This window comes from Labeo rohita, chromosome 7 (genome assembly GCF_022985175.1).
Source record: "Labeo rohita strain BAU-BD-2019 chromosome 7, IGBB_LRoh.1.0, whole genome shotgun sequence".
Taxonomy (NCBI): Eukaryota; Metazoa; Chordata; class Actinopteri; order Cypriniformes; family Cyprinidae; genus Labeo; species Labeo rohita.
In genome coordinates, this window is record NC_066875.1 from 35771008 (window position 1) to 35785869 (window position 14862).

At 37.7% G+C, this 14862-nt stretch overlaps 1 protein-coding gene across 1 annotated transcript in view; it reads right to left on the minus strand.

The window, feature by feature from the left end:
• The window catches only part of exoc6b (exocyst complex component 6B), a 117382-nt gene that overhangs the window by 75751 nt on the left and 26769 nt on the right, over positions 1 to 14862 (minus strand). The gene's annotated exons all lie outside the window — the stretch shown is intronic.

Genomic DNA, 14862 nt, shown 5'->3' on the forward strand with positions numbered 1-14862 from the left:
AGGGCTCTTGAAGCAAAAAAGGGCCTCTTTATAGAAAAACTGAATGGAGAGGAAACTTCAACACCATGAGGACAACAGAATAGAAACCAACCAGCGACAATAGGATGCAAGGTAGATGTTGTAGCTGTTCGGCGGTTCCACAAAAAGGAGTCAAGACAAAACTGTTTATTCTAATTATTCTTCTTGAGAACGAGAAGGTCTAAACCCACTAATTGGACTACGTAAAGATTGAGTGTTGTCATTGTATTCATCTTAGAATTGTGTTCTGTTTATTTCTTTAGACATGCCTGAAGTTCTAGTCCTCTTCTAGTCTTGAGTAGAGGCATGTGCGTCAGAGCGAGGGTGTATCGGAAGGTGGCACATGAAGAGACCTTTGCAACTCAAGAATTCCTTCCCATTAAGAGCATCAGAATTAAGGGGCTTCATTACAGGAAGAGCTGTGAACATTTCAACCCAATGTTCACATGCATTATTGTTCATACTTGTCACATACCTTAATGTTTTGGTTTGTATGGTGGTGCCCAGAGGTGGTCCTGATCTTCTCATAAAAGAAGAGCATCCCTTTTTTCCCCAACAGTTCTACATTCTGCTTATAAACCAGCTTGTTACAACGGTGTGTTGTCTAATGTGCTTCATTAACTGTTGTGTTCCACTTGTCCGGTTCGGTCCCCTCTTCTTAAGTAGAGGTATCTGCGTCAGAGTAATGGGGTACGGGATGGCAAACAAAAAGAAAGAAACAAACGCTGCAAAAATTCCTTCCTCTAACCACCCTGAAAAGCCCCATTAAGAACTTCTGAATTTCAAATCATATTAGGTAGCCACAGCTGCAATTTCAGGATTTAAACAAGAATGTAACTTCGTATTTTTGGAAAATTCCAAATGAGAGAAGAATTACATGTGCGTCCAGAAAACGCCATTAGTTGTTAAGATGTTATGTGATCTGTTGCACAGAACTTATTTCCCTAAATATTTGTAATTATGAATAGTGCAACAGAAGTAAAAAAAAAAAAAAAAAAACAATCCTACTCACTTTCTCCACACAAAAAGATTAGATTTTTCTAATGTATAAACCTTTCGAGACATGAATTTGAAGATGATATGAAGATAAAGTGATGATTTACACTTCTGTAGAATTGTTTCTTCAGTGAGGCATTGCAAAAGACGCAAATTAAATTTCTCTACGAATCTTCAAAAGGACTCAAAGTGTTAGCAGAGACAAATTTCCACACTGGTGGAAAATAAAGTTTAACCGATCCATCAATTAACCTCAATTACACCAACATTTCAGCAACAGAAAATATTTGGCTAAAGGAGCAAAAAAGAAGTATCAGCCAAAATAGTTTTGGGGGGCTGTAACAACTGTCCCGAACAATGACGTTTAATTAGCACTTCTCTAATAATGCTTTTTGACCGTGTAATCGTCAATTTCGTGGACATAGTGTGGATAAGAAACAACATATTCTAGGACTAGCAGTATGCAAGTTATTTTCAGCTAAAAATAATTAAAAGTTGGCTCGTTACCAAAGAACTACAACTGGTTGAATTTGTAAGCTGAGAAGAGTACACAACCTGAACAGCATATCAATTATGCAATTTTACCAAATATAATTAGCCAAACTTTATTTTTGGTTTGGATTTACGCAAAATGAAAAATTTAAATTCATTAAAAAAAAAAAAAAAAAAAACACATTTCAGTGCATCACTACCTCAGATTACATTTTATACTTTAGGACTATAAATCAATAGTTTTAGGTTTAATCAAACGGGTCATCTGCAATGACTAATGGGCTCAATACTCCATTTCTACATAAAAGATGGTAAGTACACAGTCTCAATACAGTTTTCCTGGATTTAAAAATTTGCATGGATTTAAGCCCGGTTCAGACTACACTATTTTACCCCGATATTGCCATTTTTGTCATAGTGGACAACAACCAATGCCACGCCTGCAACGCTTCACAATGTCGCCACAGAAAGGTTAGCATCTTTAATATATTTTTCAGTCGTCCATGATGAGTTCCATCACATCTGTGGCACTGGCCAATTGGAGCACAGAAGTGCCTTCATACATGCTTTCAAACATGCCAATACTAAAGAGACACAATGGTATCGGTCCTGCTACGTGGAATTTTTCAATGGATGAAATGTTCATGAAGCTATGGCAACAATACTCCTGCATTTATTTTGTTTCCTTGAGGGACTACCGAGACAGAGTGAAAACAGTAAAATAAAACTATTTTACCTCAGTTCTCTTTGGCAATCCATACTGTCCACTTAATTTACAGCGATATCATTCACTTGATTACACTAATACTATTTTAAGTGAATTGAGCTGGATGACGACATCACTGAAATCAATTATGAACTGACTTTTACTGAAAAATAAGCGTGTACTATTGTCCTTTGCATTATTGATGCACTATTTTCCTGTTTAATACTGTAAAGCTGCTTTGACACAATGGGCCTCATTCATGAAAGTTAAAGGAACACTCCACTTTTTTTTTTCATTTCATTTTTTTCATTTTCCAACTCCCCTAGAGCTAAACAGTTGAGTTTTACCAATTTCCAATCCATTCAGCCGATCTCTGGGTCTGGCGGTAGCACTTTTGGTAAAAGTGCTACCGCCAGACCCAGAGATCGGCTGAATGGATTCGAAAATGGTAAAACTCAACTGATTAACTATAGGCAATGAGCCTATTTATAAAAAAGTGGAGTGTTCCTTTAAATAAATATATGAGTAAATTCTGAGTAATTTGCATGTAAAACAGGCCTTCCCGAAAACTCTCCTCTGGATTCATTAACACTTCGAAAACAGGGTTGCCAGGTTTTCACAACAAAACCTACCCAACTGCTACTCAAAACCTGCCCAAAACTAGCCCAATCGCGTTTCGAGGGGGGTCCCACATTTAAAATTTTGTTTTAAAAAAAAAAAAGTGTTCCGGGGGGATAAAATATAGGGATGCACGATATTATCGGACTGATATCGGAATCGGCCGATAATGACTTCAAATGTAAATATCGGCATCGGCCCGATATGAAAAATTATGCCGATATGTTTTGCCGATAAGATGAATATGTTAACTCACATGTGCTAAGGGTGTGCTAGGGATTAGATCACGTCAGCAGTGTGGCTCATTCTTGAAGCAAAGTTTTGACTGAATGAGGAGTAGATTCACTGTTTTGTATCGCTGCATTTAAACTGAGAATACACATACAGAATGATGCATAGCAATAGCACGTGCAGTGGCAGCAGCGGCTATAGGAGAAAGCGCGCCGTTGTTCCATTTGGGATAATTTACTGTTGCCTGTTTCATATCCAGTCACTAGATCGCTAAATGCACATTTTAAATGGTTTTATGGTGCTCTTTGTTGTATTTTGAAACCCAATGGCTGTGTTTGCACATGACATGATCTGCATTTAAAATAAAAAGTAATTACGGCGCGCGGTCAGTGAATTCTCTTTCTTCGGCGGCGCAACGGCAAAACACACTGTTGCTCATATGAAACATTTTTCGTGAATATGACACAAGTGAGGTACAAAGCATTCTTTATAAGTTAAATAATTGGTTAGCAGGCAAATGTTAGTAGCGACCATACTTTTGGATTCATGCAGTTCGAGCCAATACATTTAAAGCCATAAGCGGCTGTGTGTCCTGTTTTCCCGGTTGGTCACGAATTGCCACAAACTTAATAATATTTATAGTTTCTTTTCACAAATCATCACCGTCTCACCCTTTAATTTCGCAGGTTTGTTTTCTTGTCATTTACTTTTAATCCATGTTGTCGGATCATTTATGCGGGTAAACTGCGTGTGGGAAATAAAAGATTTCGTGGCAATAAATTAAGAATTCGTTAATACGACTTTTTAATTCGTTCCCTTATTTTACAAATTAATAAATTAATAAAACGTAGGAACGAATTAACAAGTTGTAGGAAATAATTATGTTCGTGTCCCGCAGCCCTGTCAGAGCGCAGTGCACCGTATAAAATAATTAGAAATTATAATTAAACATGACTTAGTGACTACATTTCTATTACTTTCTTTCCATGTTGAATGCCTTTGTATTGCAGGGCTCTAGAATGATCAAAACTGTCTTTTTTTTTTTTTTTTTTTTTTTTTTAAATGTGCAAGTTAAAATTTGACGTGGTCGCACTGCTCCATACAGCGCGGGTTACAGAGTTACAAAGCCGTGGCATATTCAGGATTTCACTGATCACGCAAAGAGTAGTTTTCGTTGTGAGCGCTTCGGGTGTAGAGCCTGGTTTGTATTTGTAGTGTCAGCACGAGCCAGGTGGTGACGGCAAAAAGGACGCGACTATTCTGGAAACGATGGCGGACGGAGGATTTGGTTTTCGAGTAGGGTAAAAGACCGCTTGTTAAACCAGAGAAGGTAAACATGTTGGTATTCTTGTGCAAAAAAAAGTGTACTGTTTTGCCAGTTGGTCACGAATTGCCACATAACTTAATATTTTTATTTTCCCAAATCCTCACCGTCTCACCCTTTAATTTCTTAGGTTTATTTTCTTGTCATTCACTTTTAATCCATGTTTTCGTATCTCTTACTGTGATAAATTGCGGGTGGGAAATAAAATATTTCGTGGGAATAAATTAACAATTCATTAATACTACATATTAATTCGTTCCCTCATTTTACAAATTAATAAATTAATAAATCATAGGAACGAATTAAGAAATTGTAGCAATGAATTATGTCCTGTTCATGTCCCGCAAAGCACCCTCACAGTCACCCAGTTTAGTTCTACTTTTCTGTTTTCGTTTTGAAATGTTGTATTCAGATTGCGAATTCGAAAGTGAAAGCATCCGAAGTTCGGCTTATAACATAGCAAAAGTGAACTTAATTTACAAAATTCAGATCATAAATAATGCTAGTCTACTGATGAAAAAGAAGGGATTGAATGTAAACCACTCATTACTATTTTTAATCCTAACGAATAAGTTATTGTTAAAAACTAACTTTCCAAATAAAATGATATATATCGGTATCGGTATCGGTATCGGCCAAAATGAGATGACAAAATATCGGCATATCGGATATCGGCAAAAATCCAATATCGTGCATCTCTAATAAAATACAAGTTTGTTTTTTTTTTCGCCAGGGTTTCCCCTGGTAAATGCGCATTTCAGGGGCTAAATATGACATTATTGGGGTCGCTTCGTCCCACGGATATCAAAATCTACCCGCGGCAACAGTGTAAAAGTAGCCCAATTCCATGGGAAAACCATAGACTTGGCAACACTGTTCGTAAACATCCGATTTGATAGAACGTGTATGTTAATGAATTCCAATAATTTGTAAATAGGGCGCTTGTGCACGCTCATTCATAATTAACATAAACCCCGCCTATGAATTACAGCTATGCAAATTGCGTGTCCAGGAACGCAGTGGAATAGTCTGGTCTACCTTCTCAGGTATGGCTCCAGTATACTGCATAAATGCAAAAAAGACTAATAGGCCATATGCTTAACAATAAATATTCAATAACGTGTGTCCACCAGTGTTTTTAGCCAGTTGAAAAAAAGTCAGGTGCTCTTCTTAAAAATGACCAGCTAGTAGCACTTGAAAAAGCTTTGGTGGTACAGCATTTTACTAAGATGCTTTAGTTGCTATAATTTGGAATATTCACGGTGGCAACGTATTACTAGCATCTCATTTTTAAGAATATTGCTAAATATAAAAAAGCAGTAACCAGTAATATTGACTTCTCCATTGTTGTAGGCAGTCATTGTAAGATGGTTGGTCGGTATGGTGTTTCTGACCACAAGACATATACGCTTTACGTTGTTTTTACTCATTGCACCTTTTGTCTAGTCCCACCGTATCAATGACAGCACGGACGTCATTAAATAAAGCAAGCGATGAATGGAAGTGGAGCGTTGTGTAGTCTGAACGTTTCTCGTTCACAACAAGATGTTAGGAGTCAAAATTGCATAATCTGACACAGTAACTGTCGTAATTGACCAAAGAAATTGTGTAGTCTGAACCACTCATTACTAAAAGTCTTGTTCAGTGTTTTAAAATGATATGATTGACTGTGGAAAACAATGTTGTTTGACAAGGTGATGATTTCAAAATAAGTAGATATAACCAACCACTAACCAACACAAAGCAGAAGACAAAGTGAGCATTTAAGAAGTCATTCTGAAGTTAGTGGAAACATGTTCCTACAGACGAAATACACAGTACAATAAAACAAAACTGGAATAGAAATGGTCTGAAAGTGACAGAGAGAACAAAAGGGACGTAGGAGGAAAGAGAGATTCAAAAGAAAAGGAAGACTAAAATTCAAACATAATCTTTGACTAACCACTTCTATATACTCCACACACATACACAAACTCTCTGTGCTCGACAGCTCACAATGGAGCCATTATTACAGCACTGGATCTCCCAATATATTTATTTTCAGATCATTTGTTAGTGGAATTAAAACAATCACAGGCTCAGAGACTGGGCCTAATTTCCAGTGGAATAGGAACCAGTCCGCAAGTCTGGATCACAGAGCCCCTAGACAAATAGCCTTCTGTTATTAGCGGTTCGCTCACGCGCTTACTCGCTCCTCTGGAGTTGAGGATGGAAGAATGGAGCAGGGAGGAGGGAAGAAGAGCCATCCAAAGCTCAAGAGAAGCCGTCTCTGCTGTGGAAAGGGAAGCGGATCCACTTGAGGTTGAGGGTCTTACCCTAAAATAACCGATTTATTGCCCAAAGGTATTTGGTGGTGGTAGTGATGCCATCTGTCTTGTGACATCAGCCTGAAGAACGTGGAAACTTCAAGTATTTCTCCACACTACACTAACAATGTGACCATAATATGCGGTGATGGATGGGCAAAAATGACTAAGAAGTGGACAAATACAGAGGCAAAAAAGAAAAAGCGAAACCCCTGAACAGAAGAGAAATATAAATGATGGGAGAAAAAGGCGCTCTGTTCTTCATCAGTCAGCAAAGAGCAACCGATCCATTCTTCTCGAGCTTCTACAGTCAGAACGTCTCCAACGTCACTCCACCGCAAAACCGCTGGAGCAGAAACCCACAAAAAAGGAGCAAGAGCGACGGCACCCTCCTGTATTTAACAGCAGAAACCACTACTGAAGCTGCAAATAGGCCACAATGAGTGCCAACATGTAAGCAGAGCAGTCACATCTGTTTGCGAGGAGAAGTCGCAGGTCAGAACCAGGAGCCAGCGCCTGTGTCAGCAATCAAGCGTAAGAGAGTGTTACAGATTGATTCTCCGAGTTAACAGAAAGCTTGTGCAAGGTGACATTAGAGCTTGATTTATCATTCACTTGGTTTACTTTTGAGGAACAACTCCATAGCTTTGCTCTAATCAGCACGTGCCGGGTTACAGCCAAAACACACACGCACGTGAACGCGCGCCAACAAGACAAATCTTACAGGACTCAAAGACATGCAAGAAAACAAACTTTAATAGGAGGAATGTGAGGCTTTGGCAAGTGCCGGCCGGACGGCCACTTTGTTCAAAGGTTACTGGAGTTTGAATTTTGGTTTAACTCTACACCAACATTCCACTTCTGCGGGAGATATTACAGAGCAGCACAGACGGGCAAAAATCTGGAATGACCTCTGCTGCCACCTACTGGATGCAAATGTAACTGCAAGATGGAGAGCCTCCGTTGCTGGGGGGAAAAAAGGAGAACCGACTTCAAATAAAGAGTCTTTTGCTGGTTTACAAGCCAACACAAAAGAGGGGGAAATGTTTACATTTTCTGAAGAAAAAAGTAAGTGATGTAAAACTCCTTGATACGATGCCAGGGTGCTGGTATGTGGTTGTTACATTGTACTCAGAGTTTTTTTTAGCACACTGCTATGCTGTTGTCATATTGTTTTGGCCAGGTTACTTATTGCACAAAGTAAAAACAATCCCAAAGTCACTATAAAATGCTGATATATAAAACAGAATTTACTTTTAAAATATATTTTTGAATATACTTTTGAACTTTCTGCTCATCAAAAGAAACCTGAAATCATGGTATCCACAAAAATATTAAGCAGCACAACTGTTTTCAACATCGAAAATAATTAAAAATGTTACTTAAGCACCAAATCAGTATATTAGAATGATTTCTAGTGTATTTTGTGACACTGAAGACTGGACTAATGGTTGTTATAATTTAGCTTTATTTCTATATTAAAGTAGAAAACAATTGTTTTAAAATTGTATATAATATTTTACAATTCGACTGTTTTTAACTGTATTTCTGATCAAATAAATCATAAAAATCACATAAAAGTCAGCATAAGAGACTTTTTGTAAAATAGATCTGCATGATTCTGGATTTTTGCTTCAAATACAGATCATACAGATCTCCCACGATTCTGAACTAAGCAAAATAAAATGTAACTTACTAGGCTGTGACAAAATATGAATTGCTGCAATTTATTAAAAAGTGCTTAAAGGAGTAGTTCACTTCCAGATGTACAAATAATGTATTCGTTGTCATCCAAGATGTTCATGTCTTTCTTTCTTCAGTCGTAAAGAAATTACATTTTTTTGAGGAAAACATTTCAGGAATTATCTCCATATTGGAAGTCAGCCCATATAGTGGACTTCATTGGTGGCCGCAAGTTTGAACTTCCAAAACGCAGTTTTAATGCAGCTTCAAAGGGCTCTAAATGATTGCAGCCGAGGAATAAGGGTCTTATCTAGCGAAACGCCCATTTTCTTTAAAGAAAAAAAAAAATAATAATTTATATACTTTTTAACCTCAAAAGCTCATCTTGTCTAGCTCTGCGTGTACTCTGTGCATTCCGGTTCAATACAGTTTGGGTATGTCGAAGAACTCCCATCTCATTTCTCCTCCAACTTCAAAATCGTAAAACAGGACAATTTTGAAGTTGAAGGAGAAAATGAGATGGGAGTTTTTCAACCTACGCAAACCTAGCAGAGCTAGATAAGACAAGCATTTGGGGTTAAAAATTATATAAATGACAGATCGTTACGCTAGATAAGACCCTTATTCCTCGGCTGAAATAGTTTAGAGACCTTTGAAGCTGCACTGCAACTGCATTTTGGAAGTTCAAACTCACAGGCACCATAGAAGTCCACCATATGAAAGAAATCCTGAAATATTTTCCTCAGAAAACACAATTACTTGACAACTGAAAAAAGAAAGACATGAACATCTTGGATGACAACGGGGTGAGTACATTACCTGTAAATTTTTGTTCTGGAAGTGAACTATTCCTTTAACCCTTTAACAGTCACACCCATTTTTGAACACAGACATAAAAATGCACTATCCAGACTTAAATTTTTATAAATGAAAACATTTTGTAATATGATTTTGATGTACTTTTTCCATTGTAATGCAATGTCTGAATTTAAAATGCCTTTTAAAGGATGAATTTTGAGATTTTAAGTTTTGAACTGATACATAATTTCTTATGATATCTAAAGCGTGATAGGGAAAAAGGCAATGAAGAATGTCTTTTGTGACAAAGGTCAGAACTCCTGTTTTTATGAGGTTATGTTTTCTAACACAAAAATATGGTAAAATATCTATTTAGGAGTCTTAGACCTTTCCAACGATGTATAGTCTGTCATGATTAGATTAGGATTTATTTGTAATATGGTGAAGTGAACTTCCACTGGGGGGGATGGTGACAGTTAATGGGTTAAGTAATCTGAATGAACTATTTTTAAAAATTTGTTTGAATGAATGATTCAATGGCTCACTCATTATTACATACTTGTTACCAAAGTTTTACTAACCCCAAACTTTTGAACTGGAAGAGCAAACTTATTACATATTTGTGCATGATAAGAATCTTAATTCGACATGTAGATCGAATCTGGAGGTTCTCAACCAAAGCAGATACTTGAGTTCCCACCGAGTTTTCTACCAAAAACACACTTCCACAAAGGAAAAGCTCCAATAGAGAACGATTCATTCAAACAGTATGTTTTCAAAAGGGAGACGCAGAAGATCAGCCCCAGCAGTGCCCTGGATCAAGGCTTATCTCAGAGACTCGAGCAGTAGCTGAAGTCAGCGGCCAAGACCGGGTCAGACACGGATCACATCAGCCCGAGCAGAATCTGGGTCAAATGGAAGTCCGTGAGGGGAGATGATGAAGAACGCTGGGGTGGGAGGAAGAGAAGTTAACCACGTTTTGAACCCGAACAGCCGCGCATGGTTAGGACACCACATGGCGATGTTGACACAAGTACGTGTGCGCATTTGAGTGGGTGGTTGCGCACGCAGCACATTGTGCGGTTCAAGAGTTTGAACACTGTACGGTACAATTAGTTATTCTATGCCAGAGGCCACTGGAAGGGTATGACAGGCACCCAAGAAAATACATAACCAAAATCACATGGGCAAGTGTGTTTCATTATCTGTTTGGCAATCTCATCCACCTTACATCCAACCAATACTGCACTATGGGATTAATCCTTACAGCTTATGTAAATGGTTTAAAATGGCACAAGAACTTGCTTGCGCATCTGCATGTTTCTCTGTGGGGTTTTGTTACGGTCAGTAGAAATTTGTGGAAAAAAAGTGGGATATTTACTGATTGTTCCCAATTTGACTTCATCTTGTGCAATCTACCCTTCACCCCGTTACATGATTTCCTTCTTTTCTACTCCGTAAATCCCTTCAATAAATCCCAATGCTGAACACAGATGACACACTACACCAGGAGCTCTCAAACTCCAAACTCCAATCACCTAGAGACCCAGCTAAAAAACTTGCATCAAGTGTTTTTACTATATGAACTTGAACTCAATTCACTACTGTTGAAAAGTCTGGAGTCAGTAAGATTTTATTCAGTATTAAATTTATAGGAAGTGACAGTAAATACTTTTACATAGTTACAAAATATTTGATTTCCCATAGTGAAACATGTTTCTTGAGCAGCAAATCAGCATATCAAAATGATTTCCAAAGGATCTTGTGACGCTAAAGACTGGAGACATACTGTAGGGTTTAACTTCATTTATATTGCTGTAATAACTAAGGCATGTTGAAATAACGTATATTCAGCTACTGTAATAATCCTTAGAAAAAGTGCAAGCTTTAAATTTAGGGATAAACGTTAATACGTTCATATGCAAATCTAAACCTCTTTTCATGTGTAATGAATTTAAAAATCTCCAATGAATAATAACACATGGCACTAAAGGAAGAACACAAACTAACCGATGTGAATGCCCTTTGAAAAACAAAGCAGATGATCAGCCTCAGAAAGCAGACCATCAGAGAGTTCAAACCAAACAGTCTCCACCATCCAGATTGGACCGGTGGAAACTAACCAAGCACTGGAGCTTCGGGAGCCAACAGTTTGTTCAAACTATGGACCAGGGCGCAGGCTGATGAGGAGAGAGGAAAAAGGGACAAAGTGGAACTAAAGGCTGAGCTGGGGCGACTGGAAGCAGACCAGCAACAGAACAAATGGGTATCTCTGATTACAACTCATGGTGTCCACATGCATTTGCTCATGTCAGAACGGGAACGCATTAAAACCTGCTGGTAGAATACGCATCTACCTCACCCCTGCCTACCTGGATGAATACACACATTGTTTTATTCTCCAACTTGCAGTCTTCTTCGACATCATCAGAGAAAAAAAAAAAAAAAAACTTTCCAGAAACCAGTGTTGGGGAAGCTACTTTGAAACTCTAGCTTTCCAAGTGATTAAAGTACAGTAAAGCTTCTATTGAGAAGTAGTATGTTACAAAACTAGCCTCATAAAGCAGCAAACTACATTACTACACTAAAGCTGGAGGATAATATCTGTCTTTAAATATAAAATTACAGAATTATATAATTATCACACAATCCCTGGACCACAAAACCTGTCATTTGGCTGAGATTTAACTATTTGAAAATCTGGAATCTGAGGGTGCAAAAAAAAATTATATAATATATAATCTATAAATTTTTTTTTTTTTTTTTGAGAAAATCGTTTTTAAAGTTGTCCAAGGTCTTAGCAATGCATATTACTAATCAAAAAATAAGTTTTGATATATTTATGTTACATTTATACATATATTTATGGAACATGATCTTTACTTAATATTCTAATATTTTTTACCATAAAAGAAAAATTGATAAATTTGACCCGTACAATGTATTTTTGGCTATTGCTACAAATATACCCATGCTATCTAAGACTAAGGTTTTGTGGTCCAGGGTCACATTAGAAGCAGTATATATGAGGATTCAAACTTGAATAGGAGACTAAATGCAACAGAACAAAACAGAGTGCACCTTAACTTATATAATTTAGCTGGAAACACTGAATTTAACTAAATATTTTGATAAAAGAACACCTCTAATGTTACACTTCATCATCAAATGGGTGAATCATTTCTTGAATTGTTTCTTTTAAACAAACCGTCTGAACAAACAGGAGAATGTTGTGAATTTCCAACACTTCATGTAAGACAGAAGACCGTTTAGGAGAGCTCCTCAGCTCACTTGGCCGTAAAGCTGCATGCACAATACAACGTGAAATAAAATCCAGCCATGTAGTGTTTCATTGCGTTACACCTGGAAAAGATAGGCTACTTGGGAAAAAGCTGAACCAACTTTAACTACTGAAAAATGCCAGAAGTATCACTACTTTTGTCTTTTTCTATTGAGGGGGTAACTAACAAAAGGCTCACACGATAAAAAGAGAACACGTTATAGCCTACCACAGCACCACACACACACACTCCTGGCGTTGGTATTTTTCAGCGAGGAATATTTGAACTCTTCAGTGACATCTTTTTGGCTACTTTTATTCCCAACTGTTTCATAATTAGGATCAGCAACCGGTCCATATTGAGAGGAACTGGTAGTGATTAGAAGAGCGGACAACTTTCTGAAGAAAACGACTGGATGTCCCTGTGCAAAATTATCCACAAAGATACTAAGGTGTCACTAAGGTGTTTCTAAGTGGTTTGCATCTCTTTGGGCCTCATTCATAAAACACATGCAGAATGATTTTTCTGTGCAAACCTTTCATTAAATCGTTCTGACACAAATGTTCGAATTCATGAAACAATTTACGCTGGCTCTCTACCACATGTAAATGGTGCATAAAACATTCTGTGTTCTTTGTGGCTATCTGATGGCACTGAATTTTGATGCACATCCATAATAATACTGCCCAAGTTTGCCCTGCCTTTTTTTTTTCTGGTAACTGTACAACTTTGGGTAAAACCCAGTGCTCGTCACTGTCACTTTTTACTAGCCATACAATCAATGGAGGAGGGGTGGGACAAATAGATAGATTGTTTCAATGGACGCACATGCCTGGCCCGAAGTTAACTTCTGCTCAGTGTTTGTTTATTGGTCTGGCTAGTTACCGGGGAAGCCGCTCCAATAGCACCACCTGCTGGCAGAGAATGAATTAACATTTTCAGTCAGCCCATCTGATTTACACAGCAAACACACAGAGCAGAGTTGTAAATGTGAACCGGATATATTTAACACCGGGACAGATACAGTGCAAGTCTGTGAGAAAGACGAAGGGGGACAGCGACCATGGATCACCGCTGTGCGAAGAGAGACTTGGCAGCCAGGCAAGACATAGGTTTAACTTGCTAGCTAATGTAAATTACTTGTTATATATTTTGCTTGTTATCAGAAATAATCTACTCTAGAGGGACACCATTGTTATTGATTTTAAGTATACCAGAAACTATATACAGTGCACAGCATAAATGAGTACACCCTCTTTAAAACTTAACAAATTGAGCAATTACTCTTCACTTGAAAGAAATATTAGGATTCTTTGGAGATATAATGTTCCAACAAGTCGGCTTGATCAATTACCAAAGAAGAATGTCAAAATTATTTAGCAAATTAAGATTTTCCTATCAAAGTGATAAAATGTTGTGTTGCAAAAATGAGTACACCCTCCTGAAAGTTACTAAATAAAACTAAAAAAAAAAACAAAAGTGCATGTTTAAAGCTATTTTTGATCAACAGGCAAGTATACTGAACCAAAACTTCTAAAGACAAGTAATTTCCTGACAGTTAAAGGTGTTTTATAGCCTACTGAATCATACACAGACTTAATGCTGTCAACAATGAAACCACTTGGGAGAGAACTGCCAGGTGACTTATTTCTTAGCATAAAAGAGGACAGTGGTACAAGAGGAATACCAAATTATTGTTTTAAGTGTAAAAATATAGCAGAAGTAGCACTGACATTCAAAAACAATGGACTTGTGACAAAGCTCCTGAAATAATCAGGTCTTCACTTTAAGTTTTCATTTAATGATGAGTGAATTTTTGCTACAAAATGAGGCAGAGAAATACCTTGCAAGAGTATCAGAGCCGGCAAAAGCTATGAAAAGAGTGACACTTTATCTCACATAGTACGAAGCAGCCTGCAGAAGTGACATGCATGGTTATTGTCACCACTAGAATTACCTACTGTAGCCAAAGCACAGTGAACTCTTTTAACCTCTTCCAAGGCCCATATTTATAAAATATAGACTTCTGGGAATCCATACTCTGGTGTCAAGAGACCAAGTCAATCATTTCGGATCCAAAAGCATCCAAAATGTTCTGGTGTTGCTACAGGAGGAGTACAGGGAGAAGTGCCTGGTGCCTACAGTGACGTTCAGTGGTAGTAAAGCTCTTCTACAGGGATGTATGAGTGCTGAAGGTGTGAGGGAGCTGTGCTTTATCAGCGCTGTCATGAATTCACACACTACTATGTGATGTAATACAAAAAACTGAAACTGCAGATGCTACCCTCCCCTCGTTCCCTGCATTATTGGGCATTTTTTCAGCATGACAATGAGGATATTTATTTTCCCAAGGTGAAAATCTTTCAGTGGACATGTATTTCACTCAGTATTAACACTCTTGAGTAGCTG